The 23,963-nt window shown below is 43.9% G+C and overlaps 1 protein-coding gene across 1 annotated transcript in view; it reads left to right on the top strand.

The window, feature by feature from the left end:
- The window catches only part of SEMA6D (semaphorin 6D), a 418,773-nt gene that overhangs the window by 144,265 nt on the left and 250,545 nt on the right, over positions 1 to 23,963 (top strand). The window contains exon 3 of the mRNA XM_081888455.1: positions 9,634 to 9,701. The gene's annotated coding sequence lies outside the window, so the exon portion shown is untranslated. The remainder of the gene's footprint in view (positions 1 to 9,633; positions 9,702 to 23,963) is intronic.

The raw sequence follows: 23,963 nt of genomic DNA, 5'->3' as shown, positions 1-23,963 counted from the left end.
AATGAGGAGGAAATAGCTGGGTCTGAATGTGATTTATTTACTTCAGGGGCTGGCACTGTTCTGCCCAGGAGAACGACCACCAGTTTACCCCATGGCACCTGTGAAAGATCTCAGTAAACATCGATTCACGGGACGCGGGTGGCGCTGTGGGTAAAACCTCAGCGCCTAGGACTTGCCGATCGTCTGGTCGGCAGTTCGAATCCCCGCAGCGGGGTGCGCTCCCGTTGCTCGGTCCCAGCGCCCGGGTGCAAGTAGATAAATAGGGACCGCTTACTAGCGGGAAGGTAAACGGCGTTTCCGTGTGCTGCGCTGGCTCGCCAGATGCAGCTTGTCACGCGGGCCTCGTGACCCGGAAGTGTCTTTGGACAGCGCTGGCCCCTGGCCTCTTAAGTGAGATGGGCGCACAACCCCAGAGTCGGACACGACTGGCCAATACGGGCAGGGGTACCTTTACCTTTAAACATTGATTCAGAAATCCACAATGCATTAGAGACTGTTTGCTCTTTCTGCACTTTCCCTGTTTGTACTAGCTGTGTCTCTTGCATTGAACATGCTCCCTTAAAGATACCCAATTTCATTGGAAGACAAAAGTGACCACCCATTCACCTTTCCTTTCTGAAGACCGGTTTCTTTCTGTGCCTGAGCTTGGCAGTGGCTGATGTAGGTGTCTTTATTCGCTTTAATTGGGGGGTGGGGACCAGGAGGCGTGTCTCCACCATATAGTGCTCCTGGCCATTTTCCTGCTATGTTGTATTTTGTCACACGCACAATACAGCAGCCATCTTGTGCTACAGCAGCCATTTTCTGCCTGGTGCCCACATCGCTTTCTCAAAATTCAGTATGCAGACCCTCCAGGGACAGTCCCAGATCTACAGAAGCTGTCCCAGTTTCTGATTTGATCCTGGAATGTCGCGCTTTTCCTTAGGACATCCCTATTTTGAGTGGAGAAATATTGGAAGGTTTGGTAGGATGCTCTATTGTCATCAGAGAAGTGTTGAAGGGCCCACAAATGTTTGCAACCCATAATTATGGTATTTTATTCCTAAATAAAACAGAAAAGCCTATCTAGACTTTTAGAAGTTAGCATGTGTTTTAATCTGTTAGCTTAATTATTGGTTTTTGAATTTTAGCCTGTTTTCAGCTGCTGCTTTTTTTTTACAAAGTTAATGTTTTGGGTTTTTGCGTAAACCACTTAAAGGTTCTAGTTACAATTTTCTCTAGTATAATGCATTTTTGTATGTTATTTTCACTAATATATGCATTTATATGCACACTTTCCCCTAGTATATGCATTTTTATATATGTTACCTGGTTGGAGAGTTACATTGCAAAATATAAAGGTAAAGGTAAAGAGACCCCTGACCATTAGGTCCAGTCGTGGCAGACTCTGGGGTTGCGACGCTCATCTCGCTTTACTGGCCGAGGGAGCCGGCGTACAGCTTCCGGGTCATGTGGCCAGCATGACTAAGCCGCTTCTGGTGAACCAGAGCAGCACACGGAAACGCCATTTACCTTCCCGCTGGAGCGGTACCTATTTATTTACTTGCACTTTGACGTGCTTTTGAACTTCTAGGTTGGCAGGAGCAGAGACTGAGCAATGGGAGCTCACCCTGTCGCAGGGAATTCGAACCGCCAACCTTCTGATCGGCAAGTCCTGGGCTCTGTGGTTTAACCCACAGTGCCACCCGCGTCCCTCTGCAAAATGTAAAGAAGTGCAAATTTCAGAGGATGGCTGTGTTTTGGTTTGCATGTTGTTTCAGAAAGTTCAAATTAGGTGGGTTCACTTTGAAATGCAAAGCAAATTTCTCTCCCACCCACCTGCTCCTTTAAAGTTAAAAAGGAAAGCAATAAAAAAGATTAATAGGGATTTTAAAATACTCAGACATACATGTGACTAAGATGGTGAATAGCAAATAAGATGACCAGAAATACAAGGTGCCTCCTTGACTTATATATGTCGAGCCTGGGTTTTTGTAACTAGTAGGGCAAATTTTGCAATTGATTGCCTTAAAGGAGAAAACATGTGCAATGTGGAATTGACCCTGTTTGCAAGTGACTACAGAATGCATGCAAAGAAATCTCCTCCTAAGATGACTATATAAAGAACAAGCAAATACATGCAGTGGTACCTCTGGTTTCGAACAGGATCCGTTCCGGAACCCCATTTGTGGTTATGAAATAAGAGTTAGAAAGTAAGATACAGCAAAGGGGGAGAAATAAAAACACAATGGAAAATAGGGTGGGGAGTCGACAAAAACAGAAGAAAAAAAATACTATTTATTGAAATGTATATTTTAGATCTTTGGAAATTCAATAAAATATAACTTTTAAAAAAGAGCAAGCAAATATATTATTCTCTTTGTGCAGGGGTACAAATCCTTTGAACTATTGAATCCCTTTCCCCCAGAAAGCCACTTCCGAGCTAGAGAGGAGGTGGGGTTGTGGGCTACATGCCCACCCCCCCACGTGCGCAGGGGCTGGCTTGCAGCCCCCACCTGCTTAAGGGTATCCTCGGCCACGTCATCCCCCTTGCCAGCCAATCAGCTGATCTGGGAGGGGTGGCTCACATTATTTAGGGCTGGAGCTTCCTCTTTCAGCGCCTCAGCTGCTCCGGTTTCCCAATCCCCACCCCACCCTTTAGGTTTGGCTCTCTGACATTGCTATGGACCTCGGTTGGTCGCCATTAAGGGGCCTGGTAGAATTTTTTCCCACTTGGCAAATTGGCTCCAGCCATTTGGTTTTTCACCTACCTTGTAGCAAATTGTCACAACTTCCTTGGCATTGGCGGTTAGGCACTGGTAGGGGTATTGTTATGTAGATGAGAGGGGGGGAGGAAGCGCCATCGCCTCCCCCGCATATTGAAGGGTAGTCCAGTAAAGGATTCTGGGGGCGTGGCCCTGTCCGAAGCCTAGGGAGGTGTGGGCCTAAGGCACACCCCTGAGCTGTGACCCCGGGGGAGCTCCTAGTTGATGTGCATCAGCAGGACTCCCCCTACTGGTGGTTAACCCTTCCCAGACTTCAAGCAATCAGGCTGAAGCCGGATAGTCGGTAGAACCAATGCCTAAGCCAATACCGCTCATTACCAATAAAGTAACCAATAAAGTTGTGGCCATTTTTTGCCCATTAACCTAAAATATTGGTATGATGCGTTTTTATTTCCGATGGCAGGAAGCGGGAACTCGCCACGCAACAATAAAAACCCTTAGTAATGCAATGTAGATTGTGGTGGCTAAACTGTACCCAATGTATCCAATGTTGTTGGACTACAGGTGTCCTGGTGACCATTGGCCATGCTGGTTGGGGCTGATGAGAGTAAGGCTCTGCAGACAACTGGAGGCCAACATCTACTCTAGCCTAGCTACATATTCAGAGTTGAAAAGAATCTCCTAAAGGAAGGGACAATGGGTTTTCCCCCCAACTAAATCCTACCCAGAATAGAGTAGACCGACCTGTACACGTAATGGACCTAATCTTGTCATAACCATTCCCTTCATTTTTTAAATATAATTTTTATTAGTTTTTTTAACATATCATTTTCAAGAGTAATTAAATATACTTTTACGTCTTATTCAAATCTTTGACTTCCATCAATCCTGTCTGAAAATTTTCCAGTCTAATCTCTCAGTATGCATTTCTTATCTTCCCTATTACATTTCAAACTCATAACCAATATCTCTATCTTTTTATACTTTGTAACACTTCGTATATTTCTCCTTACAAAACTTATTGTAGTCCTACTAGCGTAATTTGTTGATTACAGTTGCTCTTCAAATAATTCAGATACTTATTCCAATCTTCTGTAAATCTCTGGTCCCGCAGGTTTCGAATCCTTCATGTCATTTTGTCCAATTCTGCATAGTCCATTAATTTTGTCTGCCATTCTTCTTTTGTCGGAATTTCTTCTTGTTTCTATTTCTGGGCTAATAATACTCTTGCCACAGTTGTTGCATATAAAAACAATTTAACATCTTGCCTATTAATGTCCTGACCTATAATACCAAATAAAAATGCTTCTGGTTTTTTTTAAGAATGTGTATTTCAACATCTTTTTCATCTCATTATATATCATTTTCCAGAAGTTCTTTACTTTTTTACATTCCCACCACATATGATAAAATGTTCCTTCTTTTTCTTTACATTTCCAACATTTATTATTTGTCTTATACATTTTAGCTAATTTCACTGGTGTAATATACCATCTATAGGGGACGCGGGTGGCGCTGTGGGTAAAACCTCAGTGCCTAGGACTTGCCGATCGCATGGTCGGCAGTTTGAATCCCTGCGGCAGGGTGCACTTCCGTCGTTTGGTCCCAGCGCCTGCCAACCTAGCAGTTCGAAAGCACCCCCGGGTGCAAGTAGATAAATAGGGACCGCCTACCAGCGGGAAGGTAAACGGTGTTCCGTGTGCTGCGCTGGCTCGCCAGATGCAGCTTGTCACGCTGGCCACGTGACCCGGAAGTGTCTGCGGACTCACTCCCAGCCTATAGAGTGAGATGAGCGCACAACCCTAGAGTCTGTCAAGACTGGCCCGTACGGGCAGGGGTACCTTTTACCAAATATACCATCTATACATCATTTTCATCATATTCTCTTTCAAAGCATTACAGGCTGTAAGTTTTATCCTTTCCTAGTCATATCCATTCACTTCAATGCGTCTCCTCTGAGCAGGACTGGCGTTGAATCTATTTCAACATATGTCTTTCGACGACAAAGTAAAGGAAGTGAATTCACTTGCCCCACATTTTCCCTGCATTTGCCTAGGATGAGTCAAGTGTTATCTCCAGAGATGCAGAAGCTGATTCGGATCACTGGAACACTAATTGTACTGGTGGGCCGTATTGCTGTCTTTTGAGCATGAAGATGAACTCATCCACAAAAATGTTCCCTGGCGGCTGCCTCCTCTTCCTATGCCGTTCCCTGGCAAGATATACCACTCTGCTGATGAAACCAGACCGCAGCTCCTTGTTCATTTGCTTAAATTGCTGTTCGTTGGAGGGCTCTCGTCACTGTACCAGATCCTGCAGAGATTTACACGACCCTCTACACTTGTAGGTATGTCTTCTTGATAGCAAAGCCCTCGAAGCTGCTATGTATATTACAGCATTAAAAGCAATCCAATGTTAAACATAGTTCACTCCCCGACCACCCTGGCGCATAAAAGTTTTAAATTGCAGAGTTCTCTTACCGTGATCGTGCAGCTCCGCTCCGCTCTTGTCATATCAGATTTTGAGAGCACACATATAATATTGCTTTCATATTTTTTTTTAAAAAAGGTATTAATTTCTTTCTGTGTCTGCATGAGCATGAGTCAATGGATCTCTAGGGTTCCAAGTCCGGAGATGCCAGAGAATTAACCTGCAAACTTCAACATAACAAATTATCAGTCCAAATAATCAACTACATTATTTCCCCCCTTTCCCCCCCATCCCTCCCTCTCCCCCCCCCCAAGGACTTCCCTCAGCTCCCCTCTCTGATTTCTTTGCACATATTGTTCTCTGCATGTTATAAAATTGTACGTATCCTTGCCTTATCTATCATGTGTTCAACTAATAAATTTGTGGGTGTAAAATATACTCGGAGTCGAGAGTGGATTTCATGCTCTTTATTCAGCTCATAGTGGTGAGGAGGAATGAAAGTTCCCCCAGAATATCTGCTTTATATACATTATTTACACAATGGGCCCCACGTGATTGGCTAATTCCGGAATTCTCCTGTAGGCCAATCAGGCTGCGGATTCACTTCCACATGGAGATGGATTGGGTGGCTTCTGTGTACCAATCAGACTGCTGCATTCTGGGTCGTATTGTTCTAGGACCAATCAGACTGCTGCATTTTGGATCCTATTCAGCTCAGTACATAACACCATGTTTATTCAAAACCTGCCAAGGACTCCAGATCATTTTGTTGTCTTTTTAAGTAATTTGTTAAAAGTTTCCATTCTTCCTTGAAGTCACAATTGTCCTTATCTCGCAGTTTGTATGTCAATTTGGCCATTTCCGCATAGCTCATCAATTTTTCTTGCCACTGTTCTTTCCTTGGGATTTCCTCATTCTGCCATCCTTGTGCTAACACGACTCTTGCCACTGTTGTAGCATACATAAGGTTGCCCCCCATTTCTGCAGGTGATTTTTTCCAAAAGTTTTGCTGACATGAAGGCAGGGATGCTGAGCAATTTTCTTTGTCTGTAGCACAGTGGCTATCACAAAACATGGGGATAGCGCAGGTACCGGCAATCACAAATCGGTAGCAAACCTAAACTCGTAGCAGGACAAGCAACAGGAAAGCAGGGACAAACATAGCACTAATAATAACACTAATAACATGCAACCCTAATAATTATCAGTGCAAACCAAGATTGACTACAGCATCAAAATACTACTGCAGATGGTCCTTGTTGCACTCCATGACAGACATCTTTGGAAAATCATGGCAAATTTCTTGTAAAGGGGGCCACCTTGTTTATAAATGTTTTACAGTGGTACCTCGGGTTACATACGCTTCAGGTTACAGACGCCGCTAACCCAGAAATATTACCTCTGGTTAAGAACTTTGCTTCAGGATGAGAACATAAATCCTGCTCTGGCGGTGCGGCAGCAGCAGGAGGCCCCATTAGCTAAAGTGTTGCTTCAGGTTAAGAACAGTTTCAGTTTAAGAACAGACCTCCAGAACGAATTAAGTACTCATACCTTGGTACCTCGGGTTAAGTACTTAATCACAAATATCAGTCTGGGTCCAGCCAGCTCTTGTTCTCAAATGGTCTTCCCCCAAAAATGAGCTCTAATGTACTACATTTTTCTCCTCAACAAGCACATGGTCACTTGGCATAAGGAATCTCTTTATACTTTCCTTCCAGAGTGGCTGAAGGCATTATTTGGAAACCAAGGGAAGTAAAAAGGTGTGTGTGTGTGCGTAAAATTTAGTAAATTTATTAACTGCTTTATACAGTGGTACCTCGCAAGACGAATGCCTCGCAAGACGAAAAACGCGCAAGAAGAAAGGGTTTTTCGTTTTTTGAGTTGCTTCGCAAGACGATTTTTCCTATGGGCTTGCTTCGCAAGACGAAACGTCTTGCGAGTTTGTTTCCTTTTTCTTACAACCGTTAATACCAGGGTGCATCCGCACTCCGCAAGACGAAAATTCCGCAAGACGAAGAAACTCGCAGAACGAATTAATTTCGTCTTGCGAGGCACCACTGTATTAAAAGACTCTCAAAGCGATGTACAGAAAATCAAATACAGTATAACAGATTTTCAGAACATTGCACAAAGCAGAGGACAAGTACCATATGAAAGAATATCAAAACTACATACAATACAAAGATTGATTATCAAACAAACAAAAGCTCAAACCAATGTACAATATACAATATAAAAAAACACAGGGTTCAACCTACAAAGTGCAGGTCAAATACAATACAAAACAGATTTAGCAATATACCAAACTGAACTCAAAGACAACAAAATTAATAATTTCAGAACAGTATACAGAATAAAAAATCAAATACAGTACAAACATTGACATTAAAAGCCAATCTTTTTAAAAATGATGTTATACTATTGAATGAGTAACACTTCCAAAATCCTGACCAATCATTTTGTAAAACAAAGCACAGCTGACCAGGTAACAACTCAGGTAGCCTTGGAATTGAAGAAGAAATAAACCAGTGATGTATTCACTCTCACTCATAGCCAAAGGCAGGTCTGTGCCTCTAAGATTCACTCTCTGAATAACAGTAAGCAACTGTAGAAGCTTTTCTAAGAGTAACCTTTTTCTAATTTGGGGGTGGGGGAATAACAACTCAGCACCCTTAACAAACTTTTGATCCCAGGATTCCTTTGGGGAAGTCCTGACTATTTAAAGTTGTTGTGCTATGTTGTTGTTTAGCCGTTTAGTCGTGTCCGACTCTTTGTGACCCCATGGACCAGAGTATGCCAGGCACTCCTGTCTTCCACTGCCTCCCGCTGTGTTGTGCTATAGCTTTTGATTCATAGTGCAGATGAGGCTATTTTCACTAATGTATGCATATTTGTGCCCATTTCCCCTCAATATATGCATTTTTGTATGCGTTGTTTGGTTGGATAACGGCCTGGCAAAATTCAGAGAATGTTGAAGGATAATTGTGTTTCATGAAGGCTCAGTTTGCCCCATACACACATGCCTGAATCTTGATCTCTTCTTTGGAGGCCCGTCTTAGGTTCCCCCACCTAATAAAGTGAGGTGGACTGCACCTAAGGAGAAGGCCTTTTGAGTGGTGGCACCCTGTTTGGCAGCAGGTGAAGAGAACCACTGCTCTTTGTATTAGAATCCACTGGTTGTGTCGGTTTTTTTGCACCGTTGTCCCCATGCTCAGCTTCATGCTGGTTTTACCCTTTTAGCTGCAGGTATTTATGCTTATTTTAGCTGGGGAGGGTGGGCGAGTTGCTGGGGTTTTTGCGGTTTGTTTCATGTTCTCTTGATTGTGAATTGTATTTTATTGTTTATGTGAAATGCCCAGAGAACCCACCTCACATCCACAGAATGCTCTTCCCCCAAAGAATGCTGGGAACTTTTGTTCATTAAGAGTGCTGGAAACTGGAGCTCTGTGAGGGCTTTCCTAACAGCTCTCAACACCCTTAACCAAGTGCCGTTCCCAAGGTTCTCTCGGGAGGGAACCAGGAATATTAAAGTGGTGTAAGAGTGCTTTAAAAGTGGTGCAGGTATGACCTTGGTTGGATGAGCAGCAACATCCCTCAGCCTGCGTGTAGGCCCTACATAATACGATCATAATTATTTATGTCAAAACATCCTTTTATTAGAATGCGCATGTGGCATAGTGCATGCTCCTTGCTTTTATTTTTAAAGATGCAAAATGCCAGATCTTTATCCTTGTTTTCTGATATTTGAAGAAAGATTCCCAAAGGAGAACTGAGAGGAATGAAATTTCTCTGAACTTGGAGGCGTCTTGGGGATTTTAATGAAATAATTGGTACTTTATTGTCCCTCTCTGTGCTGACCTTTAATTTTTTTGTATATATCTTTTAATGCTCTTTATTAAAACTAACCATGCCGTGCTCTGTTGTTCCTTCCTGGTTGAGTGGTGGCGACTGCATGCATCAGGGCACAGTGCCTCTAATCAAAATACTCTCTGGGAAATCAGTAGCCAGGTTCTGTAGTGGCGTGTGATTGTTGTGGGTGTTCCTTTCCCTCTTTTAGTGGTTTCATCCAGGGCCTTCTTACCCATAGGCACTAGGGGTGCGGGGCACCCAGGCGCTGGGCTCTTAGGGGCGTCAGGCCAAGAGTCCGGGGCTCGAGAGTTGAGTCCGGGGAAGAGCCTGCCCATCGGTCAAGGCGCCATGGCAGGCTCTTCTGCTGCAGGTGGCTCTACGGCATGAGTTTGAGGGCAACTGAGCCAGCGAGACGCTGAGGCGGCCGGCTGGCTCCACCTTCCTGCATGCCTGGGACTGGGCAACCGGGGGGGGGCGCCTGGCGGATCTTTGCACCCCAGCACCGCATATGCTTAAGACAGCCCTGGTTTCATCATTAAACTTCATTCCAGCCATTGACAAGCCACACTTCCCATGTGTGCCTAGCATATTGAAGTTTGAAAACAAGCATCTATTTCATTCATATCCTTCTCTCCTCTCTCTTCAACAGGTTTGCCTGCATCTGAGCCGAGGTCAGCCCGTATGGCAGCATCAACGCCAACCGATTAAGGATCAGTGGTAAGAGCTAGAGAGATATGCCTGGTGTTTATGGGGAGTAAAGACACATGGAAAAATCGATGTTTCCCCTTGACAGATGGCGATGGCATGCCTTCATAGCAGCGCTGATCTGTTGCTAATTCTTTAAGGTCTTATTCTTATTATTTATTCAATTTATATACCGCCAAAGATCACAGGTTGGTTTACAGTGTAAAAATATTGAAGTTCAGTTGCCTGTTTCCTTACTTAGAAAAGAGGTCCAAATCTATCAGGATATACCTTGAGTTAGAGGCAAGAAGATAGATCAGGATCTGCTGGCAGGTTTCTGGATGAGTTGCAGTAGTTCCAAGGTGGCCATGTGTCCCACTGTGCAGAGAGCATTCTCTGTTTGAATGAGTCCTCTGCTTGAAGGGCTCTCTGGTTTGGAGATAAGGAACTCCAAGATGGGATGGCTGGAGGGGCCTTGAAGTTTGTCTTAACTGCTGGTTAGCACCAGATAAGCAGGTTGAGCAGCTCGCCTGGTCCCAGTCTTCCCCTCTAGGGTGAGGGGCCTTTTGTTTCTATTTAAATCATAGCAGTAGTTCTGTGCCTGCATATATACCTTTAAATTGGCATGTGCAAAGCAGATGCTAATCAAAAACATATTCTGCACTGCCTTTTTGTTTTGGTGATGCATTCCTCTTTTTTCCATGTGTCCACCCTAAGTGTGTAAGTGGTCACCTTAAGTAGATTTAAGGAGGGGGACAACCTCTTTCCAGTTGTTTAAGAGGCAACAACCCCCCTCCCCTTCACACACACACACCTGCTGGAATAAAGGGGAAAATGGAGTGGATTGTTCACTCTGTTATGAGAATCATGTCCCATGTTCAGGAGCAGCCAGTGTCATGGTTTGATGCTGCAGAGCTGCCCTCCCGACTCTGGCATTACTCCCACTTACCAGGATGGTGCAAGAGTCAGGCAGTAGGAAAGCAGTGAGGTCAGGACTGTACAGGGGCACCAGCTGAGCCAATCCATTGCTCCCCCTGGTGCATCTGTGCCACTGCTGTTCTGCCCCATTTCGGCTGCAGATCTTCTGCACCATCCCTCCATGCTGGCCTCTCCTACCCAGGTTAAACCTTAGCAACTCAAAGAAATGTGGTGGTGGGGGGCCCCTTCTCTCTGAGTCGGCAGATATTAACACGGGATGGGCATTCCAAACAATGAAAAGTTTTCAAGTGAAAACTGGCACAGTACCATTTTGGAAGGACTGTACCATTTTAAATTAGCCTTTCACCATGTTCCCTAGCAACACTTCCATTGAGATCAATGGAGGCTTGTTTCAAAGGCCTCACTCTGCAATCAGCCAGCCCCTACCTGCCTGCCTTCCTACTTACCATCAGTCCTGGGGGGTTGTCAGCTTCCTTTTCCTTAGTCTCAGTGTTGCCTTTGCAGTATTCAGCAGGGAGGAGAATGGGGACAAAATTAGAATGAGTTGGTTCTGCCTCTCAATGGCTCTGGCTTCACCTACTGTTTGGTTTCCCTGCCTTCTGCCACGGCACCCTCAATGGGCACCAGCCACCACACATTGAGTCAACAGTCTCTTAAAAGGGTATTATTTCTTCAGTAACTTGACTGGGGGTTGTGGCACCCACATCATGCGCGCATAGCAAGACTACATTATTTGTCCATCCCTTCACACTTCACTTCAGCATTTATGTGGCTTTTGAATTCACGCTTCAATATATTTTCTTGACACAAGAAAGGGCTTCAATGGGCATGTGATGAATGTCCATATTAAATTAATTCTCCCCTTTTAATTAAGTTCATCTAAATTTAATTTTGCAATTTTATTTCAGTAAACCAACCTGACTTCAACTGTTGAATGTGCTTTTTCTACCACTGTTCACTCATAATTGTACCTATGAAAGATTTATGACTTAGGGAGATAATTCTGAACCATTTTGAATGTGCTCGGCATATGCTTCATGGATGACTAGTAACTCAAGCAATTAGTATCTCAGAGGATTGTTTAATAAGAGTGACTGTACACCAACCTCAAGATGCATTTCAGACCTAGAATCTTCACTTTGGGAAGCAGCTCACCTCTTCCCCAGGTACAGTGGTGTAGCATGGGGGGTACAGGGGGGCCGGCCGCACCGGGCGCAACATCTGGGGGGGCGCTCCATGGGTTAGGGGGCGCAAAATCCACGGGTTAGGGGGCACAAATTACTTGCCTTGCCCCGGGTGCTGACAACCCACGCTACGCCACTGCCCAGGTACTTTGTATTCTGCTCAATTTGACTCAGGGTCAATTCCGCTTCAAGAAAAACAAAGTGCCAGTTCCCACCCGGTTCACTAATAAAATAGGTCTCTTTTTCCCTTTGGAGAGAAATGGATGAAATTTGCAGGCATGGTAGCCTCTCCATAGTAGATTAAGCTTATCATATTACAGGAAAATCCATCTAGGACCTCTTCAGCTGGGTGTCTTTAACGTTTTTAATTTTCTGGCAAAATTGGATGAAATTTTCAGGCATGGTTGTCCTTCTTGAGGTATTGAAGCAAATTACAGAATGATAGCTGCATTTGTTCTTCCCCCAACAGCAATTATAGGTTGTTTTTTTAAAAGGATGTAGTCAAATAAAAATCACTCTACCCCCCCCCCCTTGTGCTTTGTGGGTATGGATATAGAAGGCCTGAGAAAGGGGCGCTTAGGTACAAAACTTCCAAACTTACAGACAGATGGGTTCATAGGAGTCACTTAAGTTGATTGAAGGTTGTGAGGGGAGGAGTAAAGAATATGCTTTCTCTCTGCGGCTTTCTATGGACACTGGAATGGGTGCAGGTTCAGTAGGTGGTGCTGCACCCCAAGATCTGAGGATTACGTGGCTTTAGGCACCTGGTGTGGCTGATACCAGATGTAGGAGATGTAGAGGCAGGTAGTTGACACTGGCAGACATATGGAGACACCAAGATACAATTTAAATTAAGGTCCTTTTCAAAATCCAGGACAAAATTAGGGTTGATAAGAAATCTGTCTGAACCCAGGAATCTTAGTAGTTAATCCTCCATACCAACTGCTAAATTGGTTTTTAAAGAACTCTTTTCTGGAACCAAACAATGTATCTTTCATGTACTGTATATACAGATAGATACCCCCCCTTTCCTTTTCAAGTTCATTTTTGGCCTCTCAAGAAAGCTCTCGTTATTTAGCGACGGGTGAAAGTGTTGTTCTTTCCCAGACTCCTGAATGCCTCTGGATTAAATTAACTGCAGTGCGTAAGGCTGAGCAAGTCGACACTTAGAAAAGTTTCGCAAAGAAACTCAAGTGCCTCATTTAATCTCCTATAGAGGTGGAGGGGGAGGGAAGGGAAGTAGCAGTCTTTGGCATGATGAAACACATCTGAGCTTTAATGTGGGAGTCTGGATGAGGCCCAGAGAAGCAAACGCTTGAAAATTGCAAAATGGCACAGTTATGTTGTTGTTTGGTTTTAAGATAGTAACCACGTGAGGGGAATTTATTATTATTATTATTAGAAAGAATGAATGAAAAGAAAAGAAAGATGCTAACTAGGGAAGGGGTATGTTAAACTTCCAGCATCTTAAGAATGTGTAATGACTGGCTGCCAGTACAGCTGATTCCTGCTGGGTAATGGGAGGTGCCTACCATGTAAATATAAAGGGGGTTATTTAGGAGACCCAGTGAGCTGTGAATTATTGCCTCGGTTGTCACAAAAAGAGGGGAAAATGAGTTGCGAAAAGGAAAGGACGTGTGCTGGGTTCTGAAAAGCTTCACGAGATTTTTTGGGTGATGGGGGTGGTGGGAACTCATATGTACTTTTCCGTGAAAAGAAATATTTGTTTTGTCAGATTGCAGAGCTGCCAGCCCACTGCGATTGCTTTGTAAAATCCATTACGGAAACAAAAGGAATCTATTTTTATGCCACATGCAATGCAGAAATGAGAAGAAAATAGGCTTCCAAGCCCTACTTTCTTATCTTAACTTTTCTAATATTTGCCCACTTGCAAAAGTTAACAACTGGAGCTCCAGTCCCAAGCCAAATCAGTAGTGGGTTATTCTGTCATTAATGGGAGTTGGAGGAGGGTGAATCCTGGATTCTTTTAGAATATGGTGGGTTGGGTCTGCTGCTTCACTGCTGGGTTTTGCTGTTTGAAATTAATGAATGGTTTCAGAACTTTCTGGAAGTTAACAGTTGGTTCAAAACTAGAATTTAGGTGCACTTGTGATGAGTTTAGATGACTAGCCTTCCCAATAAGAGGTGGTTCTTCTCAACAGTAGCAATACCAAGGTTGGAGAACATCAGGTCCCGGGGTCAAATGTGGCCCTCTAAACCTTTCTATCTGGCCCCCAGCCAGGAGCGAAACTAGGCTTTCTTTCACCCAGGTCAAAGACTCTGTTCAGCATGTACACCTACACACATTTGCATACACATGGAGACTGACGGAATGGGGAAGGCCATTGGGCTCAATCCTGCTCTCCCACTCATTCCTTGGAAGTTGAATGACTAAAGAAGGCTATTGTGTGCCTTTGAAATGTGAAACTTTGTCCTATCCGATCGGTAAAACCTATGTTGGAGCTAGTACTTGCTGATATGGTACATTCCTGCTCTTGAGGGTCAAGGCATAGGCGACATTCAGGCAACACTTCATTCTGTTTTCCTGATGTTTCCTTACCTGGCAATTTCCACATTTTGTGTCATCTTTCACACAATGTAAATGCTGCTTCTGGAAACCCAACAGAATGTAAAGGAAGTTTGGTGCTCTTTTCCGTATTGTTCGCTTCCATTAAAAAAAAATCCATTTGCAAACAAGTTAAACCTGGAAAATCATACAGGTTTTGCATTGTAATTTCATACGACAAAAGCGGGGGTTGTATTCCGGCATGCAGTTTCCTCCCACCATTGGAACTTTAGCGTAACATGGTGGTATATTGATCAATGAGCCACAGTTAACACAGCACAACACATAAATAAAGTGAAAAGAGAACATTGGGATCTGGGGAAGAAGGACTGGCGTTATAATCAGGAAATCTAATGCTACAGTCCCCATGTCTGAATGCACCCCTAGTCTCCACCTGTGGCAGAATGAGGTGGTCAGAATCCTGAGGCTGTCATACTCGTCCTGTCGTTTTGTCCCCATTTTGAACATTTCACAATGTAAACGTGTTTGTTTGTTTTTTAAAGGCATATTGGGCTCATTCCTTGTTGAACTACTTTTATCTTTTAGGGAGAGTTTTTTTTCACAGAGGGAGTCATTCAAAGTGTATCCCACAGCCCCAGCTGTATTTGAAGCGGCAAAGCCATTCCATCACCAGATTTCCTGTATCTGTAAACCAGACACAAAATAAGTAGGCTGCCCCCAAAATCTTGATTTATATAATTAGTTCATTACGTGTCTTCCAGTGCAGTCAGTGTTGAAAGGAAGATGGAGAAAAACCCAGTCTACTAGTTAATCCTCCACCTCCTGGGAAATGAATTTGCCTAGCGTGACTTGAAAGGCAGAAATAATAGATTTGCTTAACACCTCTGAAGTCTTTTTGAGGGTGGGCAGCCAATTCATACACCATGTTGGCTAGCCCCTATAGGGCCACTTGGGGGGACCCCAGATTACATAGTCAACATTCCTCTGCAGCAATGCATCACAGGAAATCCACCCATTTCTTGGCCCCATTCATAGATCACAAACAGGGAGACTTGTGAATGGAGTGGTCAGTCTGCGGCCCTCTAACTGTTGTTTCTTGACTACTTAGAGATGGAGGAGAAATTTGATTCAGTTTGCAATTAAAGGCAAACCTACCTAATTCACAGGGACGCGGGTGGAGCTGTGAGTTAAGCCACAGAGCCTAGGACTCGCCGATCAGAAGGTGAGCGGTTTGAATCCCTGCGACAGGGTGAGCTACCATTGCTCAGTCCCTGCTCCTGCCAACCTAGCAGTTTGAAAGCACAACAAACTGCCAATAGATAAATAGGTACCGCTTCGGCGGGAAGGTAAACGGCGTTTCCATGCACTGCTCTGGTTCGCCAGAAGCGGCTTAGTCATGCTGGCCACATGACCCGGAAGCTGTACACCAGCTCCCTCAGCCAATAAAGCGAAATGAGCGCCGCAAGCCCAGAGTCGGCCACGACTGGACCTAATGGTCAGGAGTCCCTTTACCTTTACCTAATTCACACTTTCCAAAACAACAGGAAAACTGAAACAGTCATCCTCATTTCCCCAAATTTTGCAATGCAGTTCTCTAGTCAAAATGCAACGTACAAAAAATGCATCATACTAGCAAATATTGCTTTGCAAAAAATGTGCATTTCAAGCAAAATGCATATTAGACCTGAATTTAGGATGGGGAAAATAGAGACTGGACTTGACAGATTCTCCTGTCCTTGGTTCCATCATCCTTGGCCATGCAAACTGGGGCGAATGAGAGTTGGAGCCCAACAACATCTAGTGAGTCTCAGATTCTCCTCTGCTGCCTTTAAAGCTTCTCAGGAAACCTCAGAAACAGTATGGAAATTAGTGGTTTACACAGTGTCCTCAAGCTAAAAACTATTTCTTGTTTTTCTGTGCTTATTGCCTGTTCCCCTGCTAAAGATCCAGCATCGCCAATAAAGAATACAAATTCCTTTTTACAGTTCCTTTTTAAAAAATGCCTAATGATCTTCCAAATTTATCTATGAGGATGCATTTGTGGATAAACAAATCTTTCCTTTCATAACCCTTTAGATTTCCCATAATGCAGTCATCTGCCCAGACCTCCCTCTAATGAGCTGAAAACCTCAATAGCGCCTTTTGTTTATAATAAATATTGCCTACTAATGTTACCAGCGCTATTGTACGATGTCTCAATAGAGGATTATTGCTTTGTGTAATACGTCAGCTTTATGCCCTCTCTTCTTGAGAGTGGAGCTGATACCAAGTGTTTAATCTGCAAATGATGCAATGAATAATGCACCCCAAATTTAACATCAGCCTGTTGTCATTAAGGCTCCCAGTGAAGTCCTGGGGCATAAAATGTAGATTCGGCTGATTGATCAGTGCAGTCTTCGACACTGAGGTTTAAGGCTGAAATCTGACTTGTAAGGAAGTATAAAGTAATATTTACAAAATAATATCAGTGATAAACCACTATTGGTTATTCATATTTATAACCCTTTCAAGGTGGCATGCACAGTTGTTCCCCTGCCCTTCCGCTGCCATATCTTCACAACAATCTTGTGAAACTGGGTCCTCCCTTAAAGAGGTGAGACCTGGACAACCGACACCCTGTGTTGTGTGTGGGTTCAATTGGTAAGCCACAACAGCCGATTGGTAGGTCCCTTGAATCTGGGTACAATCTGGCCAATGGGACGCAGTCCAAACGGTTCGAGGGACCTATTTATGCCCATGCACGTGACCCAGAGCTTCCTCTTTCAGCGCATGCATTCGAAACACCCGCCCACCTCTCCCTACTTTTAGGGTTTGTGCACTTGACCTTCCTATGCCGTCGTGTGTTGTCTGTTGTTGGGACAGGGGCACAGCAGGGATTTTCCCCACTTGGCTGATTGGCTGTTACCATTTGGGTTTCGCCTGCCGTGTAGCAAATCGTCACAACTTGTAAGGTTGTGGATAGGCTCTGGTTCAGGTGATAGGGATGGGAGAATGTTCTCGCCATTCTTATGTGAAGGATATTCCATTAAAGGAATCCAGGGACTCGATGGTTTGGTCAACCCTAGTCCAGGGTGACATTTGGGTGGCGGAGTTGGCCCATGCCAGGCTTTTCGCCTATCCAGGTGTTCACCCTTGGCTGACCTATGCTGGAATCCTGGGTTAGTGCTACCTGCATGGCAGGGAGCTAGTCGAACCAGAGCCTATGCAACCACTCACTTTCTGTAATCAATAAAGTTGTGGCCTAAATTCTGCCAAAAACCAAAACCAGAATTTGAGTCTTGTGTGAATTTATTTAGGGGACAGGTTTCTGGGTCTGAACACGCAAATAGGCTAGCTAAGGCCACTTACTGAGTATAATGTCTGAGTGCAGATTTGAACCTGGGTCTCGCCTGTCCGGTGTTTTTAATTTATACCCTCCCTCTTTCCTCCATAGAACTCAAAGCAGCTCTATGGGATATTGCTATCAGAGGCACCACCAGGTTTGAGAGGGACCTGGACAAAATGTCTCCCCACCCAGACTGACTCCACTCACCCCCTAGCCACCAGTCCCCATCAATGCCCAGTGCCTTCATAAGTCATCACAGCATTTATTTTATTTTTTAAAAAATCCTGTTTTATATATGTCTCAATTTTCTCTTACTGCCAGCCGTTTTGGAGATTCATTCTTAGGAAAAGAGGCAGTGTATAGATATAAATATTTTAAGTAAATATAGTACAATAATAATTGAACCAGGTTTCATAGGTATGGCTGCATGCGCTTATGTGCTTTGCCATTAAAGCTTAGAAGTTTGGCCCAACTAGAATCAATATCCAGTGCTATTTAAACACTCTAAAAATGATTATGCCATTACCTCTTCCATCCAGTTAATACAAATTATACAGTGATATTAAATTTACTGCAAACAGATCCTTAGCACTTGGATACTTCCAAGGAGAATTATTTTGCAGTTTATAAAACCAGATCTGGTTTTGGAAGGAAAGAACAGAAATATGTTATTAAATTCCATTTTGTGGTACAATATAATCAGCAATGCAATTGATACGCTACCTCGTGGCAATAATTTAAGGAAGAAAAATAATCAGAACACAGCTTAATTGGGGGAAAGCTTGCTCTCCCCTTAAATGAATACTTCAACTTTTTGTTAATGCAGTTTTACAGAGCCAGGGAGTGAATGGAAATTGTTGAACAGCTGCGTAAGAAGCAAGTTACGCTACGACAACACACAAAAATGGAAATTGTTGACACGGCAAGCAGGATTCTGCTAGGAAGAATTGTTTGAATTCGTATTTGTTAGATAATAGCAAAGTTTCTTTTTTACATACTGTAAAAGCTGAGGTTCTGCAGAAACATTATGTGAAACATTTATGGGGAATCCTTGGGCCCTTCTGCGCTACACATTTAAAGCAGTATGAGAGACGAGAGAGCAGTGTGTGACTGGGAGCAACTTCTCCTGGGGAAACGCAACAGGTAACAACAGGTCTGAGGTTTCCCTGTCCATTCTTCTCTGCATATTCCAGTTGCTGCTCAGATGGACTCTGCTTTCTCCATGGGCATTTTAAAGCGAGCAGAACAGGCTAGTCTCAACATCTGTATGAATCGGCCTCTTCCAGGAAGAAGAATGCAGAGTCCACATGCGGTTCGCTCTCTGAAAACACTGAATATGGGGTCAACTTTGACAGGCGGATAAGGATAAGAATACCCACCTGCCAACCACCTAGCGCCATTGTGACATAAGGCAGAAACTTCAAAGGGGTTCAATCTCTGTTAAGTTGTGGGTGAACATATCAGACAACACAGCGATTCTTCAAACAGCTCTTGTTTATTCACAGGCCAGAACAGAACTGAACTGAAGGGTTCAGCCAGCCTGCTTATATAGAGCTCCACTAGAACGCAACAGTAACCATTTTCTGTAACTATCCAATCACTGAACATCACTTTCAATCCCTTATTTGCATATGTGGACCTGAGTGAAAACTATCTACAGTATCCCCCTGCTGGCCCAGGGTGAGAACTTCAGTACATAACAATCTCCACACTGTAACCAATGGGGAGCTCCCTAGCGAGTGCAGTGTAGTGGTTAAGAGCGACAGACTCGTAATCTGGGGAACCGGGTTCGCGTCTCCGCTCCTCCACATGCAGCTGCTGGGTGACCTTGGGCCAGTCACACTTCTTTGAAGTCTCTCAGCCCCACTCACCTCACAGAGTGTTTGTTGTGGGGGAGGAAGGGAAAGGAGAATGTTAACCGCTTTGAGACTCCTTAAATGGAGTGAAAGGTGGGATATCAAATCCAAACTCTTCTTCTTCTTCTTAGCGCAGCCAATCAGAGCTGTCAGCAAGCGTTTGCTTGCTGAGGAATAATTGGAAGTGCACTTTAGGCCCCTGTTACTTCGCAGCCATGTTCTTGCCTGACCTACAGCTGATGTTGCAGATGGATGTGGTGTCAGGGAAATTGCCTCAGGTCCAAACAAGACCCCACTGCTGGACCTAATTAGGTCCATGGGCCAGAAGTTCCTCATAGAATCATAGACTCCTATGAGAGTTGGTCATCTAGTTAAGTCCCTGCAATACAGGAATCTTGCACAACACAGGGCTCAAACCCAACATCCTGAGATTAAGAGTCTCGTGCTCTACCGACAGAGCACATCCACATCACAAAGTAAATCCCATTGAGTTTAATAGGGTTCACCCCCAGGTGAGTGGGTATAGGATTGCCGCCTGAATCCCTGAATGATTGATGCTTAGATTTCCTTCAAGTGGGAGAAAGGTTTTTGCTATTAGAAACTCAGCATGCAGTCAAGCAATTGAGCCAGGCAAACTGTATGGATTATTTACGCTGATAAAACTGGAGCAGGGAAAAAAGGAATGAATTCACTAAACACATAAACAGAGCAAACTTGGGCGTATTTATTTTTCCATAGAAATTATTTTTGTTGAGGAGGGAGTCTTTGGGGGAGAGAGAGTTTCCCGATAGTGGGATCAGATTGATGGGTGCAGCATGTGTACATGATTTTCCCGTGACTTAAAGAGCACGGCTAAATTAATATTTGCAGAGATAATATTGAGTTGCATTAGCCGTACCTCTGGCCTATCTCTAAAACACATTAAACCTATATGATCCCACTTTAACCCCGCTGATGGCAGCTGAAGTCTGAACTTGTCTTTTGCACAGCAGAACAGAACTGTGTTGGTGTGCGCCAAAGAGATCATTATCCCCTTTCAGACAACCAATGTACCATGAGTGATCTGGGGGGCGGGGGAGATAGATTGCAGCTGTTGGCCGTGTCCCAGAATTCTGCACGTTCAGTAGACTGTGAGTAGGCCCTGGGCAAGCGCAAACCCGAAATTTTAAAGAGAGCAGGATCTGCAATTATGTAGACAAGCCATGCATGCCATTTTCTATGCACGAAGGGCCGGTTCACATATTCCTCTGAATGTTCATAGATCAAGGAGGGACCCTACTGGTGCAAAACCTTGCCTCTCCTCCTTTAAGCACATTCACTTAAATGCCTAAGATGAGCCCTTCTGAGTTGGAGCATATTACACCGATCCTGGTCCGACCGCACTGGCTACCAATTAGTTTCCGTGCCCAATTCAAAGTGCTGGTTTTGACCTATAAAGCCTTAAACGGCTCAGGACCGCAATACCTCAAGGACCACCTCTTTCCATATGAACCTACCCGGACCCTGCGATCACCTTCTGAGGCCCATCTTCATAGGCCTCCTCCTCGAGAGGTCTGGAGGGTGGCAACACAAGAACAGGGCCTTCTCTGCAGCGGCTCCCCCTCTGTGAAATGCTCTCCCTGGAGAAGTTTGCCTGATGCTTTCATTACACACTTTAGGCACCAGGCAAAAACGTTCCTTTTTAACCAGGCCTTTGGTTGACCTGATTGACATCCTATACCCTTTTAAAAGGTGGCTCTTTTGGGGGGGGGGGTATTGGGTTATTGTTTTTATTTTTATTTCATATATTGTGATCTTTTCTGTGAACTGCCCTGAGGCCTCCAGGTATAGGGTGGTATAATACAGTGATACCTCGGGATAAGTACTTAATTCATTCCAGAGGTCTGTTCTTAACCTGAAACTGTTCTTAACCTGAAGCACCACTTTAGCTAACGGGGCCTCCTGCTGCTGCTGCGCCACCAGAGCACGATTTCTGTTCTCATCCTGAGGTAAAGTTCTTAACCAGGCAGAGGGCCTTCTCGGTAGTGGCGCCTGCCTTGTGGAATGCCCTCCCATCAGATGTCAAAGCGATAAACATCTACCTGACATTCAGAAGACATCTGAAGGCAGCCCTGTTCAGGGAAGTTTTTAATATGTGACATTTTAGTGTATCTTTCATCTTTGTTGGAAGCCGCCCAGAGTGGCTGGGGAAACCCAGCCAGATGGGCAGGGTACAAATATTAAATTATTATTATTATTATTATTATTATTATTATTATTATTATTATTTATCATTATTAACCCAAAGTACTATTTCTTGGTTAGCAGAGTCTGTAACCTGAAGCGTCTGTAACCCGAGTTACCACTGTAATAGTAATAATAATAATAATAATAATAATAATAATAATAATAATAGAAAGGAGGGGTGCATTTTTGTTTCGGGAAGGGAAAACTACATATGCTTGTCTTTAAGTGCAAGCTGACCTGATTTTGTCCCTCACCCCTACACTCCATAGACAACTGCCTGCATTGCTGATACCTTTGAGCTCATTGTCCTCGTTCCAACTGAAAAGTTTTTGTTCCTTCGCTCTTCTTATATTCTGCCCCTCATGCCAGATGCATGTCAAACTTTCAGAAACACTTCGGTGTCCACACGTTTAATCCTAACTTTAAAAATGATAGCCTTACCTTGCTTTCAAATATCATTCATATCTCGAAACGAAAATCTTCTAATAGTAGGAGGACTAAAGTGGTGAGGTGGGGGGCGGGTTTGAAGAAAAAGGCTTTTTTCAAGATGACCAGAGAGAAATGAGGAAGAGTGGTATAATTAGGCTGTGGTCATGTTCTGGGGAAAATTGGGTTTCCTTGGGTAATATAAATCTCTTTTTTATTATTAATTCATTGTGTATGATTAGAATCAGGTCACGCAAAAGGGCACAGTGTCCTGATCCCTGTCTAAAATGAAGTTCTGGGCCGCACAGAAGAATAAAGTAACGTATTTGACTGGGCTGGAGATAACAGAAAGTGCAACGCTGCTAATTAGCAGACATGGCAAAGTTGCTTTCTGCCATTTTTAAAGAGAGGGTTCCAAATTTAGCATTCTGCTTTAAGATTATGAAAATGCCAGATCATTCTATGGTAAGTTCTAAGTGAAAGTACCAAGAATTCTGATCCATTAACAAAAAATATGTTGGGAGCCAACCAGAACTTTGTTGGCTGGGTTTTCAAACCGGAAAATAGGAAGTAGGGGAAATTATATGACACTTTCACTTACAATTTCCTTTACTTCCTATTCTAAGGTTAAAAAACCCAGCCAGCTGTGCACCTCCCTGTTAGTCCAATTCAGTGCCATTGCCTCCCCAACTTGATACATCTGCAGCACTCTCCTCCCCCCCCCTTTTTAAATATGGGTTTGTTGTTGTTTAGCCGTTTAGTCGTGTCCGACTCTTTGTGACCCCATGGACCAGAGGACGCCAGGCACTCCTGTCTTCCACTGCCTCCCACAGTTTGGTTAGACTCATGCTGGTAGCTTCAAGAACACTGTCCAACCATCTCGTCCTCTGTCGTCCCCTTCTCCTTGTGCCCTCCATCTTTCTCAACATCAGGGTCTTTTCCAGGGAGTCTTCTCTTCTCACGAGGTGGCCAAAGTATTGGAGCCTCAGCTTCACGATCTGTCCTTCCAGTGAGCACTCAGGGCTGATTTTCCCTGAATCAGTCATGTGCTTATTCCACCCAATTAAGGATCACAAAGTGAATGTAATGCTATCCTGACCCTATGTAGACAGACAGGGTTTCATCATATCAGGAAGAGAAACTGAAATTGAGAATTATTTAAATAGATACGTGTTTTTTGTTGTGGTTGTTTGAAGAGCTCCCAAAATATCACTCAAAAAATGGGTTGGGGGGTTTTTTGGCACTGCTGGGGAAAAAATAAAGTTTTATGTAGGGATGCATGGATTAGTCCATTTCCAGACAGTGTCAGTGTGACGTGAATCATAAGTCAGTTCTGTTTTTGCATTAATGGCCCCATCGCATGCCACTTTAAACAGTCATGACTTCCCTCAAAGAATCCTGGGAACTGTGGTTTGTTAAAGGTGCTTAGAGTTGCCTTATAGCAGGCACCCCCAAACTTGGCCCTCCAGATGTTTTGGGACTACAACTCCCATCATCCCTGACCACTGGTCCTGTTAGCTAGGGATCATGGGAGTTGTAGTCTCAAAACATCTGGAGGGCCGAGTTTGGGGATGCCTGCCTTACAGCCGTCACAGAACTACAGTTGTTCTATAAGAAGAGAGATGGACTGCCAAACCACTCTCTGAACAGTATGGCTTTGTGAAGACAATACAGCATCCTAACATTTCTCCCACCACCCTTAACAAACTATTGTTCCCATGGTTCTTTTGGAGAAGCCACACCTGTCCAAGTGGTATAAAAGAGCTTTCGATGTATGGTGCAGTTCTTTACACATTCTGTTAGAATTTGGGG

Source organism: Podarcis melisellensis (assembly GCF_964234715.1).
Source record: "Podarcis melisellensis genome assembly, chromosome: 14".
Classification (NCBI taxonomy): Eukaryota; Metazoa; Chordata; class Lepidosauria; order Squamata; family Lacertidae; genus Podarcis; species Podarcis melisellensis.
This window is presented reverse-complemented; position numbering and strand designations above follow the sequence as displayed.